Source organism: Arctopsyche grandis, chromosome 5, assembly GCF_051622035.1.
Source record: "Arctopsyche grandis isolate Sample6627 chromosome 5, ASM5162203v2, whole genome shotgun sequence".
NCBI lineage: Eukaryota > Metazoa > Arthropoda > Insecta > Trichoptera > Hydropsychidae > Arctopsyche > Arctopsyche grandis.
This window is the reverse complement of record NC_135359.1, coordinates 17,174,067-17,195,842: the sequence shown is the minus strand read 5'-3', so window position 1 is coordinate 17,195,842 and position 21,776 is coordinate 17,174,067. Positions and strand designations below refer to the sequence as shown.

At 30.8% G+C, this 21,776-nt stretch overlaps 1 protein-coding gene across 1 annotated transcript in view; it reads right to left on the bottom strand.

Moving 5' to 3' along the window:
• LOC143911975 (uncharacterized) overlaps positions 1–21,776 on the bottom strand; it is a 104,800-nt gene that overhangs the window by 40,351 nt on the left and 42,673 nt on the right. The window lies entirely within an intron of this gene.

Below are 21,776 nucleotides of genomic sequence, written 5' to 3'. Positions count from 1 at the left end.
TTATTATGGCGTACTAATAACATAAAATTTATAAAAAAAAAAAAAAAAAACATCAGAAAACATCAATTTATGTATTTTTAAATAATTCGCACAAATTCCATCATGTCCGTACATAAGGGGTTATGGTGTTAATTATTTTATCGTCTTAATTATTTTATCGATACCTAAATACAATAATTATGACCGAATGGACGCTTGGCCGAACGGACATCAGGCCGATTGTGTATCGAAATTACTCAAAACTCACGGAAAACAGACGCTATTCGGAAATCACCTCAACTTGTTATCAAAATTTTTAATAAATTTAAACAATTAAAAATAAGTATCCGTTTGGCCAAATGTACTTGGGCCTCATTTCCGTTCGGCCAAGCATCCGTCGGCATAGTGTCCGTCGGCCAAGTGTCCATTCGGCCAATAGTCCGTCAATCAACATAACACAGTGCCGTAGCACCGCATTGGCATCGGGGCGATTGTCAAGGGCGCCGGATGTGAGGGGCCTTAGGCGCCCCTCGGCTATTTTTTATTTTTTTCAAATTATCAAAAACTATATAAGATCGACCAGCAGTTAAGATCGGACATCAAATATAAGCATATCAACAATAGAACATGAATTATCGAATGATATAAACTTCGATAACGACTATTCGTTTGAAACATATAATTTTAATAGAATATTATACGTTTTTTTATATTTAGCTACCACTTTCCAAAACATTTTTTTTTAATTCGTAACGTTGTTTTAATCCTCAAAATAAAAAAAAAACGATTTGTCTTTATCTGAAAAATTGGTGACTTTTTTCCCTAATTTATACAAATAAATTAAAAAGAAAATACTCTTTATATTGTCTATTATAATTTTTTATTTTCACAATATTTATTTTTGTTGTTGCGACATTAGCAATACGGTGGTATTTATATTATTAAAAAAAGCTTTATTTTTTTCGTTCTAATATATTTTTTTGATTGTCCAAATTTAATACATATTCCCAATATTTAAATAATTTTTTTTTTATTTAATACAATATAAAAAATACACAAACACACAGACACACAGACTCGCACATTTTTTCTAAATCATGAAAACGTGATCAGTGATCGATTCTGAGTTCGGAATCAGTCAAAATCTCGAGTCCGAACTTTCGCATGATCACAAATATAATAAATAATATAAAAAATAATGGGGCGCCAAATTAGATATACACATATTGGCCAAAGGCGCCATAAACATCGATACGCCATATGTATATATATTAATTTTTCGCTATCATTATTAAAATATGATTCTAAATCAATGTAATAAATAAGTATAAAAACAATACCGCTGGAAAAATGTTAATTAGTTTTAATTTAAGAATGCTTCTAAAAAAATTAAAGATTGTTTGTATTCATAGACTGTAACGGAAAGAAACTAATTTCGCATGCAAAGTTTCAAATTGCATCTGGTTTAAAAAGGTTTTGAAAGCCACTGTTTATTCATAATTATTATTTAAATTTTAACGATTCGTACCACCGGCTAATTGCATACACTCGTTAGAATCGGTGTGCCCGAAACGTTTGCAATATTAAAACGCCCATCCGCAGCTCGACCCACGTGCACAGGTACCTACCCAGAGTGAGCGGAAAATTGGTAGGGTGGAAAGAGAGGAGTTGATATGGTGCCTTGACCTTTACATTTTTATTAAATATTTCATATTAACGGGGCCGTTTCGTGGGTTCAAGTTCCACGAAAAAATAAACACACACGCGCCGCCAGTAACTCTAACATAGTACGATAACTCATCGCATTTGCTTTTGGAACATTTCGAATTTCAGTCCGATTCATTTCGCTAGTCGCATCGGGCTTGAATTTAAATTATTATACATTAAATTATTATAATTTAATGGCTCAGTTGGCGGTACGTTTAGATAAAACTGAAATCCACCGTGAAGTTGGAATAATTTTAATGTTACCTACTTGATTTAATGCATTACTGCTTTCCCATGACAAACAAAGTTGGGTTAGGAAGGTTGTTAATCACATAAATATAATATAACTTTGTGAGGAAAATATCCACAATATTTCACAACATTTCTCCAGTTAAATTGTACTCTATTTACTTTATCTATGTACGTAGTAACAATAGATTTTTAGTTTTGTGATCATGCGAAAATTCGAACTCGAGATTTTGACTGATTCGAACTCAGAATCGATCACTGATCACGTTTTCATGATCTAGAAAAAATGTGTGTGTGTGTGTGTGTGTGTGTGTGTGTGTGTGTGTGTGTGTGTGTGTGTGTGTGTGTGTGTGTGTCTGTGTGTGTGTCTGTGTGGGTGTGTATTTTGGGGATATTTTTAACACCGTTAGTCCTATCGAACTGAAACTTAGTATCGGTTACTGAAATTCTTATCGACACGACGTAAATTTTTTTCAAATTTTTAAGTTGACCAGAAATGGTACCTCGCCTTATAAGTGTCCTCTTTTTTTAAGTTTTTGAATTCAATTATCTCCCAAACCACTAATTGAATCGGACTGAATTTTTTTTAAATATAATACAAATAATAATTTTTATAACCTCATATTTTTTATTTTTATTACATACCGAAATTTATCATATAAAAGATTAAAATTTAATCTTTTATATGATAAATTTTTTTATTTAATAAAAAAATTCATTTGAACATACCTAAATACCGACATTTGTATTTGATATATCTACATATATGTATATTCAAAATCATAGAGCAATCAATTATCAAAAATCATTTTCCCCAATATGCCATAAAAGCTGATTTGATTTCAATTCATTCTTCCTAATATGTAATAATCCTTCTTCGTATATGTATATTGAAATAATTTAATTGTATCGTATTAAAAATAAGTGATAGTGAAAAGTTTATTCAATAGATTGAATAAAATCATTGTGTTTCGCACTTGTTAATTTGCATCAATAATCTCAAAAATTTCAAATCTTAAAAAATAAAGAGTTCAGTTTGGCTGTCATTGATGAAATATTTGCTAGACTGCGCGATGATGATAATTGTGAATGACGGGACAGTCGACAGTCGAATTGAGTGAAACAGCAGCAATATTGAGGCGCACTCTTTAGTTTTGGTCGATGAATTGGGAAGAGGAACATTTACATATGATGACGCTGCTACAGCGGCATCTGCAGTGGAATTGTTGAGTGGTAGGGGATGTCACACAGTGTTTCTAACTCACTTTTTGTGTATCATTATGTGCAGTGGCGGACTGGGACTGAAATCAGTGCATGCCAGGAGTCAAAGGGGGCCCCACCCAGGGTTAAAATAATTTGTCCCCCCCCCCCCATATAACAAAATTTTCTTCTTTCCATAACGCTAAAAATCAAGGGAAATTTTTTTTTTTTCAAAATTGGGAATAAACAAATTTAGGTACAAGAAAAATGGCAAAAGAAAAATAGATCCATAAATTATATTGTATATTTCGTTTTAACCCTTGTCCTAGGTAAATATAATGCATCATAAAAGAATGCGGCATAAAAGCGGCTTTTACTTTCGGTAGAAAACAATCAGGGACGTCATTTCAGCTTTTTCTTTGGGGGGCAGGGCAGGCAAAGATTGGTCAAATTGAATTTTTTTTCAAAAAATCTTTTTTATATCGGAATAAAAATGGAAAATATTCTTTACCTTATTGAGTTATAAAATATGAAAAAAATAAGCTTATTTTTGAAAAAATAATTATAAAAAAATATTATGTAAAAAGGGAAAAAAGCGCCGCAGGCGAAAATTTTTTTCCACAAATCTTTACATAGTCAACATTAATCGACCATCAAACTGATTCTCCAAAAAACTATCAATTAACTTAATTTCTACCGACTGTCTTGTCACTTTATCTATGTACGTAATAACATTAGATAAAGTTTTGTTTTGTTTTTTTTCAAAGCACATAGCAGCGATTATTTTATTAGTTACCCAAAAGTAACATACATAAGAAATACACGTAGCATTCATAGATCCATAGTATCTCATTAATCATTAAATTCATAATATTTTCTAAATTCACACTATTCCTTAATTTAGGCGAGTGCCCCCCTATGCCCCCCCCCAAATTACGTCCCTGAAAAAAATGCATAATATTTTCAATTAATGTTAATCGAAAATCGGGATTTTGGGGAGGGGGCCCCTATCCTATATTTCTATTTACATGGGTGTGTCTAGATAAGGAATAGATTTTATATTCGGAAACTGTTTAAAATTGTGTATTTAAATCTTACTATATCATCGAAGTATAATCAAATGTTATTTTGAAAGTATGAAGTTAATTTAAATCGCTGGTTGATGATGAATCGTCCTATCAAAATTGTTTTAAGCAATTCAGTTTATATTATTCACGAAAATTTGTTTATTCCCATTTTTATTTCAGTAGTTAGTTGTTACATAGGTATTGGTATATACATAATCTTGACGTTGGAATAGGCCCGGCAAAAGGGCCCACGCAAATGTTGAAACTTACATTTCAAATCTAATAAAAAAAGTTAACCGATCCTTGGGCTGTTAAAGCAGGTATTAGTTATTTGTGTATATCGTAAGAAATTTGTTTTGTTGAAATACCCAAACTTTAGGTCCTAAAGTTGCAATATCCTATACATTTTTACACACGTGAAATAGTTAAAAAGTTATTTAATTTTACTGAGGGCCCATATTTTCTAACAGATAGTGGGGCCCACATGCCATCGGGCATGTTCGCTTGTATGGCCAGTCCGCCACTGATTATGTGTAATTATATACTTGTGTACAAAAGTTTGATCAGAGGTGTCGCCTTGGGCTAGCTGTAGTGGCACCTATGGTCGGGGCGTAAATATAATACATACATACAAAAATCAATAAATAAATAAGTATGTAGAAACTTTTTTGGTGTCAATATTTTGAAAAAATATTGTTATACTGTATGTATCTGTTTTTAATAAATAAATAAATATGTAGATACGTTATTATTAAGAACCCTGAAAACAATGTTTCTCCTAAAAATTTATATAAATATGTACATGTAGGAAAGATTTTCAAACGTGCGAGTGTGTGGTTGACGAACGTGTATGGTATGAAGCGTGTATGGAAAATTTTCCGTAAGGCTTGCCCGACGATAAGACGTATAAATAAACGCTGTCTAAGCTACTCCATGTGTATCATTTGGAACCCCCTGCATCCAGCTTATAATGCATATACATAATATGTATGTACATCAATACATATGTATGTTTAAAAAACTAGGTACAAGAGACAATTATTTTTACAAAGGAAAGTTAAATGTGCTGATAACAAAACTTTGAACATATTTTATACTCCATGTATGTATATTTCCTAATGGATATTTGTTCCAATGCCAATAAGGGCATTCAAAATAACGACCGTGAAAACATCGCACCATTTTACCAGAAAGGTACAAACAGGAACAAAATTAATCATATTTCATACGTATTCATTTGTAGTTTCCATGTTCCAATATTCGTATGGCCAGTCTCATATTTAGCAGTCCAATTTCCACTGCACATAACATAACATTCCGAAAACGTATTACGTATATGCATTTTTACGTGGAATGTTTCCTTTCTAGTTGACAGTGTTATCGCACGAATGGCTCAGCTTACTTTATTTTATTTTTTTCACTAATTGATTCACCTCTTCTTCCACTTCTACTTTTTCAAGTACTCATCATTTCAAGTTGTCAACATACTTCTACTTCGCCCTGAAAAACATTTTTATCCTTCAATGCGAAAGTTTCCATTGCATCTAAAGTCAACACAATGAAAGAACATTTTTAACAAAGCCAATTTTATCAAACCATCTCAAACCATCTCAACAACCATCTCAGTCAAATTGAATCAGAAAATTCTTGATTTAGATGTGGAAACATTTGTTGCCTTCATTCAAACTTTTCGTATATGTAGTACCAACAGAAAAATTCACAGGAAAACTATACTTCAGCAATAAACTGGTCGTATACACATAGCACGTGAGCAATATGGAAGTTGAAATTTCCATATCGACGCAATCGATTGTGAGGTCGCGGGTCGTTTGAGGGTTTAACCGTGTCATCCCCGTACATTTGTGCCGGGCCAAACAATGACATTTTGGGGTAGAGACGAGCCTGGCACAACCCTTCCCATACGACAATATAGAAACCTACCTATATGTGTACATCAAATTATATCGTAAAAACGTCGAGGCCTACTATCCGAGAATACAACCTTTCGTACCTTTTCATCACCGAAATAATTAAAAAAAAAAAGCTAGTCAACATAAAATGACTTTTCTTATACATAAATATATTTAGTTAATGAATAACTGAAATGTTTGATATTAAAATTGAAACGTAAAATTTTTGTCCTTTGTATGTATGTACGTATGTATAATAAAATCTTTCTTGGTCGCTTTGATGTTTAATAAATATTATTATTGATTCTTACTTATTAAATACGCAAAATTTAAATAAAAAGGCGACGAATATCGATTTTCGCCGGTTTTAATTGAAGCTTCTAAAATCCGTCTGTTTTATTAAATGAATCCACAGTAAATTATTAATTGCCGTGTCTCTTTTCCTTCCGAATATATTCTCAGTGAGCGATTTCGTTATGAAAAGGTAAAGCATTAATTTGATTCAACCCTTGATCTTATTTTCTACAATTTTATGAATATTATATTCAACGAAATTTTCGATAATTTAATTTCAGCATCATAAAAAATCTGAATTTACTTTCTATAACAATTTCGATACGATTGATTCATCGATATTTTTAGATAATCTGTGTGTTCATACATATATCACGATAAAACTTAAAATTTCATTAACATTCCATCCGATTCAAATTATCCGGAAAAATTTCTCGCTTCTTCAATTCCCGAAATTTCATTCCTCGTCTAGATTATTTGTACTGAAAGAGAGAGAGTTAAATATTGAAAAATTCCCGAAAATGAACAGACAGGAACAGAATGGATTCCGTAATTCAATGACCTTCTGTCGAATTGAAATCATAAATTGACTGAATCCATCGGAAACGTTCCATCAATATTTTAATTTGTTATCCGTGACTAAAGTGATACACGGCGATAAAATTCAATTTTCAAACCCAACACTCGATCCAACGAAAAAAGAAACTCGGCCATTTTCTTTGATTAAATTTCGACCGTCTGTGAAATGGACGCGTCGATAAATGGGTAGACTGGGTCAATTTGCATCAAAAATAATCATTCCGACAATAATTAGGATAATAACAATTTGGCAAAATATCGGGACCAATGTCGGTGGATCTGACGCATATCCACAGTCGTCTTAATTGAATAATACGAAAGTGAAGAAGTCACTTGGTAACGACCACATGACCCAATTACTCTCGGCGGATGCTCCAACAATATACATAATTCAGTTTAGTATTGAAAAATTAATGCAACGAGAATATTGCACGATTTTCGTTCTATTTGAATATTGCTTTTTTATAAATCGAACACGCTAAAATTTTCTACACAAAAAACCATATTGAAAACCCCATTTATATAATATTATCCAACACTACATGTCAACAGCTAAGCGCAACACTACACAGAAAAGACTACTTATGTTCATACTATAGACGAAAGCAATATTGAACCGTATTTTCGCGCTCTGTAATGCACATATACACGTTAATACTTGTTTTGGACAAATGCAAGGCAAAATCGGTTTACATAATATGTATATTATACATATGTGCATTACAGAGCGCGAAAATACGGTGCAATATTGCTTTCGTCGCATCAACATTTCACAATATGACGATTCCGGAAATACCTTCGCATTACTATTTTATATTTTAAATTTTTATATTTTATATTTGTTTTATCTTTATTTGTTTTTTAATAAATATATAATAATAATATAATATAATAATAATAAATTTTCTTTTTATGTAGCCATAGTGACGACTTGGAGTTGATCTGTTAAGTCACTATGGCAAATTTGTAAATAAATAAATAAATGACAGTGCTTTCGTTAGTACGGGTGCACTCGCCACTACAACGTTACGTCATGCGTGAATATTTCCATTGCAGCCAAAGCCGATTCTGCTTGATAAGTTTTCGTGACATGTACTGCTGTATAATATGAATAGATCGTGTCGGTTACTGCTGTTTCCTATACGTTACTACGGAACATACATACATATTATATGTGTCCATATAGAATGTAATAAATAATATTTTTCGTACTGCTGTTTGTGTGCAGTTGACGGCTTGAACTGTACTACATAGTATAAACGAATCTTTATTTGTAGATTGAATCCGTATCGAGAGTTTAAAAATATCTTGACATAAAAACGATTCTAAAAAATCTATATAATAAAAATTTTACGAACATAAATACAACCGTCATATGAATATGTAAATGTATTAATTGAAGATATAAAATGTACGCATAAGAAAAATGCAAATTGTATTAGAGAAATGTCTGAAAATGGAATTATAATAAATCGAACAAATCGAATCCGGCCAGTATATTGTCGGTATCATTGCGGTCGGTCACGAAATGTGGTCATAAAAATAAATAAACGCAAAACGATATACGCGATTTTGTGCTGAAAACTTTACCGATTCTAAAATTATCAAAATCGTAAAAAATATACGTTAATTTTTATTAATGACATTTAATTTTCCCGAACTAAGTACGTGCGTACGAACCTATAATTAACTGTTTTAATTCATATTTTGACCTTTCCCTTTACGACTTTGCGAGTTTCTAGAGTTACGAATATACATACATACACTGTATGTATGTATATATTTTCTGGGGTCAAAGATATCTTTTCGAAATAATTCCATTTCTTTTGACCCTCGCGAATTTGTTTTATTTATTGTCTTCCATAATTTCACGATTTTCAAGTAACGAAAATAAATGACAAAGAGAATAAACACGTCCTTCGCGAACTTCATTTCAACGAAATGTTGAAATGAAATACACGGTTCGCAATTAAACGAGTCTAAATATGCTTGTGTGTGTTCGTTATACAATCCATAACTCATACATGTACATATTTTTTTACTATTTATTTTTACATAGATATATACATACATACCAGGAAGGCCTAACAGGTAGTCCCCAATGCGCCTTCCTAGACAATTAATTACAAACATTGCAGCATTTTTATTACATAAATCGCTGTATTTCGACAGGCTGAAGAACACGAAATTAACAATTAATTAATACATAGAGACATCTATGGATTTAGACTTATTATATTGTACATAAATCGAATTCAGATATTTGTGACAGCGGGTAGGATGATTTTTGCCAATTTGATGGAGAAACCGTTTCAACAATGAAATCAGATAAATTGGAAATAAACTCTAATAAGAAAAGATCGACTTGGAGTCACAAATATCCAAGTCTGGCCAGCAGTAGTAAAAATTAGCATGGGATCGAACCCGGTAACCTCACGGTGCTAAATGCAACCACCGAGCCATACTTCTGGCTATATAATATATGTATGTGCATTCTTATATTATGTCCAGCTTAATTTTGAAATGGTCGACAGGTACTCATATGTGTTATGTAGAGACAGCAATGAGCAAAGCATGATAAAAAAAATCAAGTGCTCTCAAAACAGTAATAAACAATCTTGATTGAGTATAATTTTAAACGAACATGTACATACACACAATATAATAATATCACAACACTGTTAACTTAAAACGATCGTAATTAATGGGCACAGTCACGCGATTTGCGCCGCAATACAATTTCGTACAATAACTAAATATAATGAAGCTAATATGAAACATTAATTACGTATTCGCTAAATACATATGTACAAATGGAACCTTTGTCGATATGAATAGCAAAATATCAACATTGAAGTTTAGAGAATGCGAGAAATACATGATAATTAAGATTGTAATTAATGAACAAATCATTCTACCTTTTTTTATTATATAAAATATATTACAATGTCTGAAAAATAAAGTGGACAAATTACAATTTACTGCACGTGTTTCGTACATATATCATTAGTGTTGATTTTTCATTCCCCCCCATTTGCCGAGTAATTGCTTCCAGACGCTATTTTCTTTCCACTTTCAATTTAATTAGATAATGATACGACATCGAATCTCAACTTTTCTTATTAAATTATACGCCCATCCTATGTTATTGAAAGTACGGATTTTAAATAATTATATAATTGCTATAATTAGTACGCAAGCAAAGTATTTTCGCATTTACATATTTTATTTTGACATATACATACATATTGAGTCGTCTAGTTCCAAAACCCGGTAAAAGCATTTCATTCATTTGTTGGTAAACGCAGTTTTTCTGCCACAACTTTATTTAGTGGATTTCATTTACAAAGTTTTATTTTAATGGAAGATATACGATTTAAAGTTATTTTGCAATTCCGTTTTTTGGAAAATTATTGAGATTAAATGAAATATTAAGACTTGAAAACGATTTTGCCGGTGTTTGTTCCCAAGTTGTCTTTTCACGGCGATTCCGTTCCTTTGCTCACAATTTCTTTCAGATTGTTTTCTTTCTTGTATCTCCATCTTTGGTTTTTTCAATACTTCGAGACAGATCGTCCATGATAATAGCAATTACGAAGGAAATGCGGAATGACAGTTGCACCCAGGTAATCGGCCGAAATGGCCGCCATTTTGCCATATGCAGCGTTCTGATTGGCTGTCGGCAGTTTTGCCGTTAATTCGAATAAACAGAGAAAATTTTTGCCGTTCTTTGGAACAAAACAAGTTTTTAAATATTTTTTTTAGTCATTTAACTTGAAATAATTCAAGTATACAGTATTGTGTGAAAATATTCCTAGAATCGGAATACATTTTTATCTCAGTTTTGACCAAATATGCAGATACCGGGTTTTGGAACTAGACGACTCATATATATACATACATATGTACATATGTATATAGAACAAACGTTGCTGGTCAGACATATGGGACTTCAGATCGATCGTTTCCTATCAGAGTTTGCCAATTTACATGATTTCATTGTTGAAATGGTTTCTACCAAATTGGTCACCTAACCTCATTTTTCACCATTATTTGAATTTAATTTCAAATTAAAAATAACATTATAAAATTTTATTTTACTCAATCGAATTGTGTACACACTCACCTTTACAGATTGCTCCAAAGCGACGAATGTATTGATACAGATCAAGAAACATATACTATTTATAAATACATAATTATTTTTATATATTTTTACATATATGGTCAAACATTACTAAGTAGCATTGCGAGCATTTTTATACAATACGATCAATACAAGCATTTTTACAGACATCTATGGAGAAATTTTGCAGCATTTTTATTACATAAATCAGTGAATCTCAAGACGCTGAATAACTTAAGTTTGCAAGAGAGATAGAAAAGGAGATGACAATTTTACAGGAACTGTTTCAAAGAAAATCAGAAAAATTGGCAAACTCTGATAAGGAAACGATCGACTTGGAGCCACAAACCAAGGTCTGGCTAGTAGCCACTAGTGGGACTCGAACCGTGACCATTCTGCTCGAAAGCAAAATATGCTAACCACTAATCCACGTTTTTGGTTATTACATAGTACATATGTACAAAATTATCCATATGTGTCTCCTTGACACAATCCCGTAATAAAACATTGGTAAAAATAGTTTTGAAATAAATAAATGCATGTAATTTTAATGTACAAAATATGATACAAAAATAGTAAACATATTTAACTGAAACTAAATCATATACGGCAAGCCAATATTTTATTTTGAATTAATGAAATGCGACCGATTAATTTTGTCATATTCAATTACATACTTAAAAAAATTATCTAATTCTTCAAAACCTATTAATATGTAGTACGTTATATTCTGACGTATTATTATAAACCGATATATAGGTACATACATACATATTTCAATAGAATGGCATCTATCAAATATTAATAAGTGAAATGTATCAAATATTTCAAAGGTTAAATTCCTTGTAATTTGATAAAAATGACTTATTGTTCCCAAAATATTATATATATATATATATATATATATATATATATATATATATATATATATATATATATATATATATATATATATATATACATATATAATATTATTCTCACATATACATGCATATGTATGTATGTGCCATGCTTCTTACTCATTACCAATAATATTTTATGTGAAAAATATGTACGCAACATGTTTCATACATCGACAAAAATTTGTCGTGTTCAGGGCGCATTGCAATTTTAAAGTCACAAATATTATATATAAGTAATCTTATATGCAAATTAACGAGCAGAAAATTGCAATACTTTTATCCAACTAGTCAGTTCGATAAAAAAATAATTAAACAGTTAACTGATTGCGAGTCGTGTTGACATTTACACACTAAATATTAGATGAAATAGTGCAAAGTGCATATTATTTGTATAAATATATCCTATATCTACATATGTACGTACATACATATGTATAATGTTCTTAAAGTATGTTTATAATTTATATATGTATGTATCCATAAAGTATGTACTTGGATTGGTTCAATCTAAAATATGCTAATCTAGTTGAGGAGTTTGAGATCGTAAATGTGTTCTCACATTTAATTGTTCATATTTCACTTTATTTTTTCTATTATTTTTGTTCTTTACTTAACATAATACTCATGCTTTATTTTTGTTTACATTTAATTACATTTTGATATTTAATTTTTATTTTTGTATCTTTTATTTTTTCATATTCCTAGCTATAGTGACGCCCTGGAGTATATACATATATGTATATGTGCTGTTATGTCACTATAGCTTAACTATAATAAATAAATAATATCTATACTGAGATATTTCAATGCGTATTGAGTGATTCATGATCAGTGGCGCAACTAGGGTAAGGAGGAAAGCATTTTTTGCACCCCTCCCCCCTTCCCTTCCTCTTATTTTGTCACGTTTGTCGATTTATAAAACTTGCTAAGAAACAAACGCACACTACATATTATAAACATTATTTTATGACAAAATGATCTCGATTTGTAAAACTCAAGTATGTATGTATGTACACATTTATACATATTGCAGCATATGCTAAAAGGAGCCGCCGTTATAATTGATTTTCAAAGATCATCTCCGGGCTTAAGTGCTGTCGGCTAACAATGGAGACCCCCGAAGGGACTTAGTGGTCGGTAACGGCATTCGGTCGCTTCCCACTAGAGTTCTCAGAACTGACAGCGCGAAAGCGCGGGACTGCATGCCGAGACGGTAGGATTGCGTATCTGGTACGTGACTATAACAATAGGTAAACAAACGCGTCGAGGAAGATGCAGTGAGCGACCTGCCCTTTATAAGCAGGTACTTAGGCCATATGAAGTCATTCTGGACGGAGCACTGGCAGTGCGTAGATCTCCTTAATCTCCCAATAAATGCTGTAAAGCGACTTTGGCCTTTTAGTTGGATCCTCCACCCACCCCTACGTAACAATATTTTAAAACACAGTAAATTACCAGAGTTTATATATTTTATTATTTCGTAAAGCATTGTCTTAAATGCAACTTCCACTTTTACGGTCCATATTGTTGCTTTTAATAAAAAAAACCTAAAAAACTGCACGTTTGACAGACAGATGTATTGAAGTTTGAAGACGAATTCGTCAACTGCTCACATTGAACTTTTCGTAGCGAACATTAACTACTACACAATATAACAAGACAATAAATAAAATTAAATATTTTGCTTCAGCGGCGCCCCCTAAGCTAGTGCGCCCGGGTATCGATACCCCCCCCCCCCCTCCCTTGTTACGTTACTGTTCGTGGTACTCCTATTGCTATTTTTATATATAGGCAAACATGTTACACATTTATAATCAAATACATACGAAGAATGATATACTTCGAAACCATAAACTCTCAAAAGAAACTTTCAAGAAAATTTTGTAATCGAATATTTCCAATTTTATAACATGCAATGCGCCTGGGGAAATTTTACAAAGCTATCGAAGTCTCCGTCGTTAAAGTTTCCTACAATATGACGGAATACGTATGTATACATATGTATGTTTGTTTTATATGTCGAGAAAACAATACTTCATTTTTTTTATTTCTAATGAAAAATATATATATTGTAAAATTTTGTTTCCTTTAGTCTAACTATACTAACTTTTTGATTACACTCAAATTAAAATGATACAATGCGTATAGAACTGATTTTTAATAAATATTTTACAAAGGCGAAAAGAATAAATGTAAATTTACACCATATATTATGAATATGCATATACATATGTAAATAAAGTACAAACATAAGTATCTATGATTTAAAGCCCATGTATAAATTAGTTTTTATACAGTGTTATGTGTTTATGCAGTGCTATTTAATCAACCATGAATGAAAATATTGAAAATTATACACTTTTCCGAGAAGCAATCAATATGAAAAGAAAACGATGAAAATTGTAAGCTTGGACGGGGGGGAGTGTATAAAAGGTAGAAAACAATTTTTATTGCCAATGGCATATTTTTCATCTAAATGCTTTTATGCTCGATCTCATATCTGTGTGCACAAACAAATTGGAAACAAGGCTGCTGTCGTTATTTTTTTTTTTTTAATAAAAAATTTGATGCTAAAAGACACCCAAAGGCTTTAAGCGGATGTAAAAAACGATAAAAAAAAACGCTTCCAATCCTCTCCAAGCCACCCTTCTTCCAATCTTTCATCTGCTTTCTGCACTATATTGAATTACCGCCGTTAAAGCGGTTGAATATATTTTAATATGTAAAGTTTGCGTATCGAAAAAGCCAATATGTCGTATATTGGCATTTCATTTCAATGAAACTACATATTGAAATTATAATTGCCTGTGTTCTTATTATTTTTTCCCGCAGTACTACTCTTTTCGACACATCCTTACAGTATATGTACATATACATATGTAAATTATTGTATGTATAATATGCCAGAATTGAAACAAAGATTAAAGTGAAATTTCATTTGTGAGATTAAGTGAAAACCTGAAATTAAAATATTATTGAATTTTAAATAATTATGAAGGTCACACACTGGCCTTCATAAATATTTTAAAACAATCTGCACTTTCTTTTTTATTACAATATTTTTACGGACAATCAAATTGACTTATCATTTGAATAATAAATATTTTGATCAAAAATATGTAACATTTTCCATTGCTTGATTTAAAATTCCTATTTTTTGCCCATTAACTAATCAAATCAACTAAAATAAAATATCCGCACATCAGTTACAAAAACAATTATATTATATAATACATATACACATATTTTTAGATGAAAATTTAGACATAGATTTTCGACATTTTAAATGAAATTTCTAGAAACATATGTACATATGAGCTGCTATATTTGAAAATGGCAAAAGTCAAAATTTCAGTTCCAAAAATCAGCATTTCTTTTTGACTTAATTCACCAATTGTTATCACTCATTTTAATTCGATATGTCCAGAATCTCGGAAAAGCAGAATAAACATATTACAGGCTACCAGTATTTTTAAATATTTTTAAACGTAAGTATTATATTTAATGCTTTGCGAAATATTTCTTGAAATGAAGAAAAGTGGACTTTTGCCACTTTCAAATATAACGTATGAAATATAAATATTATGAAATCGGTTAAACAAATAAAAATACTCACAGTAAATAAATTACTAGTGCAGAATATTTATTTGTTTATTGTCGTTAAAAACGTTTCTGCATATACATAAATAATGTATGTATGTACATAGGTTCTTCATATTATATTAAAAAAATATCTTATTTCTGAATATGAAGTGAAAAAATCATTTGTTTCTATTAAAATAAAATACTTTTAATTCAAATATGTTTTTTATTATTTTTTATTTCCAAGTCCATATATGTACATACGTGCATATTGCATATTTATATATTCTTCTTCCACTTTATAAAATTGAATGTTTATTTATTTTTATGCCCATTGCGCAAATCTACAGTTTCCAATTTTATATATGTATGTATATTTATAAAATTTCCACCGAATTTGATATATAGACACTATTTTATACTAAACTGTAGTTTGTTAATAGATTTTTGAGCTCTTTTTCCTATTATACATTAAATTATAATAATATAATACTATGTTTACTAACAAAATTAAATAAAAATTGATCAGTAAATCAGTAGCTATTCAAAGAGATATAAGATGTATTGTGAACATTAGTAATAATAAAAAGTATTTAAAAATCAAAAAAAATACTAAACATTTTCTAAAAGCATGTAGACTGCCAGTCTACATGCCTTTAGAAAATGTCGGAGCCCGGCTCCGAGGGGCCGAATACAATTATTTATTTTTATTTTATTGTATTTATTTTAGGCTCATATATTGCTATGTAGCTATGCATATGTGTACATAACTATGTATGTACATTGTACGAGCTATGTACATGATATCATTAAATTCAACATTATCCAGATAAAAAAATACAGCACAGTGACCGTTTCATGAAATTACATTTAATCAGGGCCGTAGCATGGGGGGGGGGCAGATGACCTCGGGCGCAAGAGAATGGAAAAACACGGTATGTTGAGAAATTTTTATATGATTTTTACAATGTTTATTATTGTCTGAAATTTAACAATTCATTTTTATTTAAAATTGAGAGAATCGTTATAAAGAGGGGCGGCATTCTTCCTACCTACATATTTACGAAAATGATAATAACTCTTTTTAATTGAATTTTAATTGATTTATTTGTTGTTAAACGAGAAAACGGTAATTTTGATATGGGCGTATTCAAAAATCTACATCAAATTCAAATATCAGTATTCAAATATCTGTCACGTATGCGTTCCTATACCATTCAACCAATTGCGATGAAACTTACAGGAGTTATTGTGTGTATGCCCGCGATGGTTTCTGTAAAACAAAATCACCCAAAAACGGGAATGGAAATGGGAATGAGTGGCATTGCAACGCAATAATTTCAAATGTGTTCGCGTCGCCATCTTTCCTGTTAAGGTAAAATAGACAAACAATTGAATAATTTCAAATTTGTTCGCTGCCTGAGTTTTTCCAACAAAATATCATTACTGTAATTTAATTTGATTATTAAGTATTAATTTGAAACTAAAGCATTCACTTGTCGAAACACATCGAGAAACGGGAACGGGATTTTCTTGCGTTATTGTGACATTGCAACGCATGCCGGGTTCAGCTAGTTTCAAATAAAAAATAGACGATAAAGAATGGGAGGAGAGGTGCTAGTAGCATGCTACCCTAGCTACGCCTCTGCATTTAATTGTCTTTTATTTGGCCTGGAACAATAACATATATACCCAGCATCCTCAAAAGTAAAATTATAATTATTTTTAAAATTATTGAAAAGAATATAATTTGGAATTTGAAAATAATATATACATACATATGGTTGACAAGCACTGATGTTGATTTTCTGATAAGTTGTTTTTTTTTTTTCAAATTAAATTAAACTTTTATACTGAACATTTTCAATTCCACAGGCGTAAACGACGTCACTTCGTTTTCATTCAAAAATGTTTTTGAATTTTATCATGGCGTGGGTTTTTTCTAAGGATTCTGGTAACCTTTTGACCGCGGCGAATAATGCAGAAGGTTCTCCTTTGTCAAAATATTTTGTCCATTTAATAAACACAGACTTATCGTTAACTTCCTCTTTAAGTGGTTGCAAATATTAGCACGGGGTGGAATTTGAAACCTAACGATACTAGAATTGAGGGGGTCCCTGAAATATCCGTGGGAAACTCTAAAGTGTAAGTATTTTAATACAGTTTATCTAAAAATGAATTGCATTCAATAATTCAAACACTTCTTTCACGCAATATTAACATCGGATATTTATAATTAACAAAATTAAATTAAATCTAATTGTATGAGTAAACCTCAGGTTGGATACTACATATACGTATTTATACTTCAAGCATTATATGTATGTATGTAGACTACAATGACCCAATTAAAGAGTTATTAAAAATTATAGTGCCTACGATAATATCTTTTAATAAAAAAAAATTGTTTTTATAGTCATTTATACGACATGATGTGCTTTGGTTATGATAATTTAAATGTAACAATATACAAAAATAAAGATATTTTATTTGGGATATATGAAATCAAAAACATCACTTTAACTTTAAATGCCACTTCAACGAATTTTCAATGCGACGATATTGTCAAGTTAGTATACATTTTTTTTAGTATAAACTTATATATTATTTTACATGTGATGTTATTTGTACATATAATATACTTATGCGTGTATAAACATTTGTACTCTTTTTTGACATTGTGATTTGTATCAAGTGTCATTATAACCGATTCCGACGTTTATGGCAATTTCAATATTCAAATCGACGACGATATTGTCAAAATAAAGTCTGAAACACATACTAAATCTATACGCAATGTTAAGGTACTTTTTATTAATCGTTTTTCAAATATAAAACTGTATTTTTATACATAACAACGCCATTTTTTTAGGTCAAAGTTAATGAAAAGTGTAATCGCCGTTTACTGCTTGATGGCCAACTGTGGGGTATATCATTATTTTTCATTGAAATATAAATAAAGTTAACGATATAATCATAGTATATTATCGTTCATGTTTAATATTATATAATTGATTCATTGTATTAACATTGAATATTTCATTTTAGATAAAATATTTGAAACATTCTTGAATCTTACCATTGGAAAAATTAACGACACGCCTTTTGCTCTTTCTGACTTAAACGAATTTCGAAGTGAAATACCTAGCGTTAGGCAAATAGGTAGTTTGGAGAGTGGTGAAAAACGGTCGCATTTTCAATATGAAATAAGCGATGTGATAGTTGATGATTTCATAAATGCAATAAATATAATCACATCTAGTAAATATTTTATAGAAATTCCTCTCGATGACTTCTTCTTCAGATTCGTTGTCAAAGTGTGTGCTCAATTTAATATTTTAAAAAAATTATAAAGTTTGCAGATCATTTTATTGCACGTATTTTATACTACAGAATTTTTTCATCTCATTCAACATATATATGAAAACGCACAGAGGATATGTACATGATATGTCGACTTTGTACAGAGCTGGAAAAACGAAATTTTCTATTTCAAGAAATGTTTTGAGCGTCCGAACTGCCATAGGATTTAAAAAATTTAAGGTAATATTAATTTTACTGAAATTACTTCAATATATAATACATATGTATGTATGTACGCATTAATTAAAATTTACTTCTAGATTTTTTTTGATGAATATATAGCTAAAGCAACACTCACGACAATGTCCGGATTTATAAATATAGTATTTGACGAAGTTACCTTCTATGTAAAAATGGAATTTATATTAAATGGAAGCAATTCTAAATTCAATTTAAAAGCACTAAATGTATTGACGTGGAAGTATGTAATTTCTATAAATAGTATCACATAAATGTTTACTTTAATCAAAAAAAAATACATACATATAAACGTATACATTTATTTTCAGAATCAACAAAGTATATATGAGCGGGATAGGACTTTTTAAACCTCGCATCGCTTCGTGTTTCAAATCCTATTTCGAAAATCCAGATAATGAAAGCGTCTTAAAAATTATAAACTTTTTGAAACTTGAAATTGAATTTAAACTTCGCAAATACTTGCAATTGTTTTAATTGATTGCAATGCCAAAATAAATTAAAAACAACGCTGATAATGAAAGTGGGACACGTCACTCGTAAACTGCATATATAATTAAACTTTCATACTAATTCATTGCAAACATATTGGTAGCAGGACTGTTCAATTCATTGATGCAATTTATATACACTTTTTAAATTTTATTTATAGTATTACTAACAATTTAGTTGATCCAAAAATATATAACACAAATAAATAAATGTAAATTATCGTAGACTCACATATTTCAATTTATCCTATACTATACTAACGGGCTTTTATGTTATTGTAATACATATTTATTTAATTATCTACAAAATTTTGACAAATTTTCTCATCCCAGACTTTCTTTCTTATTTTCCTTGATCATTATTGGGCATATATACACACCGGGCTGAGAAGTGAGAGGGGGGGGGGCGACAGTATAAAATTCCCATGCTACTTTTAAATGCCCGGTTCAAAATCTTTAAATTCTCGCCTGCCCATCGGTGACGAATTCGTTAACAAAATTCACCATAAGCAGTCTAGTTTATTGAACGCATAACTTGTTGTTTTTTTCTTTTTAATCACTCTTTATTTTACCACTTTCAAAATTTACACATTCGGCGTAACGTTTTTGTCAAATATCAGACCTTTCCTGAATTCGACCTAACCACGAGAAAAAAAAATAAACACAGTGTCTCAAATCTACATAAATTGGGTATTTTGGAGTCACTTAGAAACTGTATATTCATATACAATATTATGTATGTAAGTAAAATAAAAACAAATGCGAAATCTGTGTTAAAGTCGCTCGAAATTTAACGGCTCTGACACCAGTCTAAAAGCTACGACTTCAAGACTCCAAAACTATGAAGGAGAAACGCCAGGCGTTATTTATGTACCTACAATCAAAGTGTCTAATCTAGTTCTTTCATTAACATATTAGTTTATTCATACAGGAACTATAGTTTTTAGTTTAAATAATAAACGTCAAAAAGCTATCTTCAAATACGATAGATTCCCACCAGGTGTCGAATGAAACTTATAAGTGTCAAAATTTTTGTAGTATTTAAATGTAGTATTAAAAATAATAGTATTTAAAATGGAAAATCCTGTGGAAACCGCATTAAAACGTTGCTATAATTTCCTTTTCCGCCGATTTTTAAAATATTTCAAACCAGGGTACGTATACATAAAGACAAAGAATGGAGGATGTATTTAAACTTATGACTCGACTTCAGCGCTCGGTTTCTATTTCCCAGGAAATAGAAACCGAGGGTTGATTACTATTGTCCTACAAAGCTAGAGAGAGAAAAAAATAGAGTTGACCATAAAAATTGACAATGGTGAACCCATTTTTTTGTCCAAATAGAAACCGACTGCCTATCCTTACTTATGACTAGAGGTCGGAATCTGAAGGGGCCGGAAACGCGCCGCCTATTGTTCCATTGTTGTAAATCTTTTGTAAAAAAGGTTCGGCAAACCTTTAACAATGCATTTACAATCTTTGAACAATAAACAGCCCCTTCAGATTCCGGTCTCTACTTATGACTAAGGATAGACCTTAGGGTGCTATTTTCCAGGAAAGAGGGGCTGCCTATTGTCAATTTCTATTGTGAACCTTTTTTTGCTCTCTAGCCTTGTAGGTTGATAATAGACAAACCCTCTTTCCTGGAATATAGCACCCTAGTGCACATCCTTACTTATGACTAGAGGTAGGACTGGAAGCATGCTTTTTCCAGGAAACAGGGCATTTTGGGTCTATTTTCCAGGATACAGTGCAAACTACAAAGCTAGAGATCATAAAAAAAAGCTAGAGAGCATAAAAATGAAGAAAGCACGGCGAACAATGAACAATGAACTGCGCAAAGTTGGCCTGTCTTTACTTATGACTAATAGTTTGTGCATAAACAAACTACATAGTTCGTTTGTAGCGACCTATATATACATATACTGGGAGTGTAACATGTGTATATAAAATAGTTAATGTATGTATTATATATATTTTCTGAACCCCATTCATAGCAGAACCGCCCAAAAACGACTTACGAAATGAATGTTATAAAACTGCGTTGAATCAAAACCGAACAAAAAACCCAGTTCACACAACTGTAAATGCCTTCGAAATTATCTTACATTTTTTTATTGAAATAACTC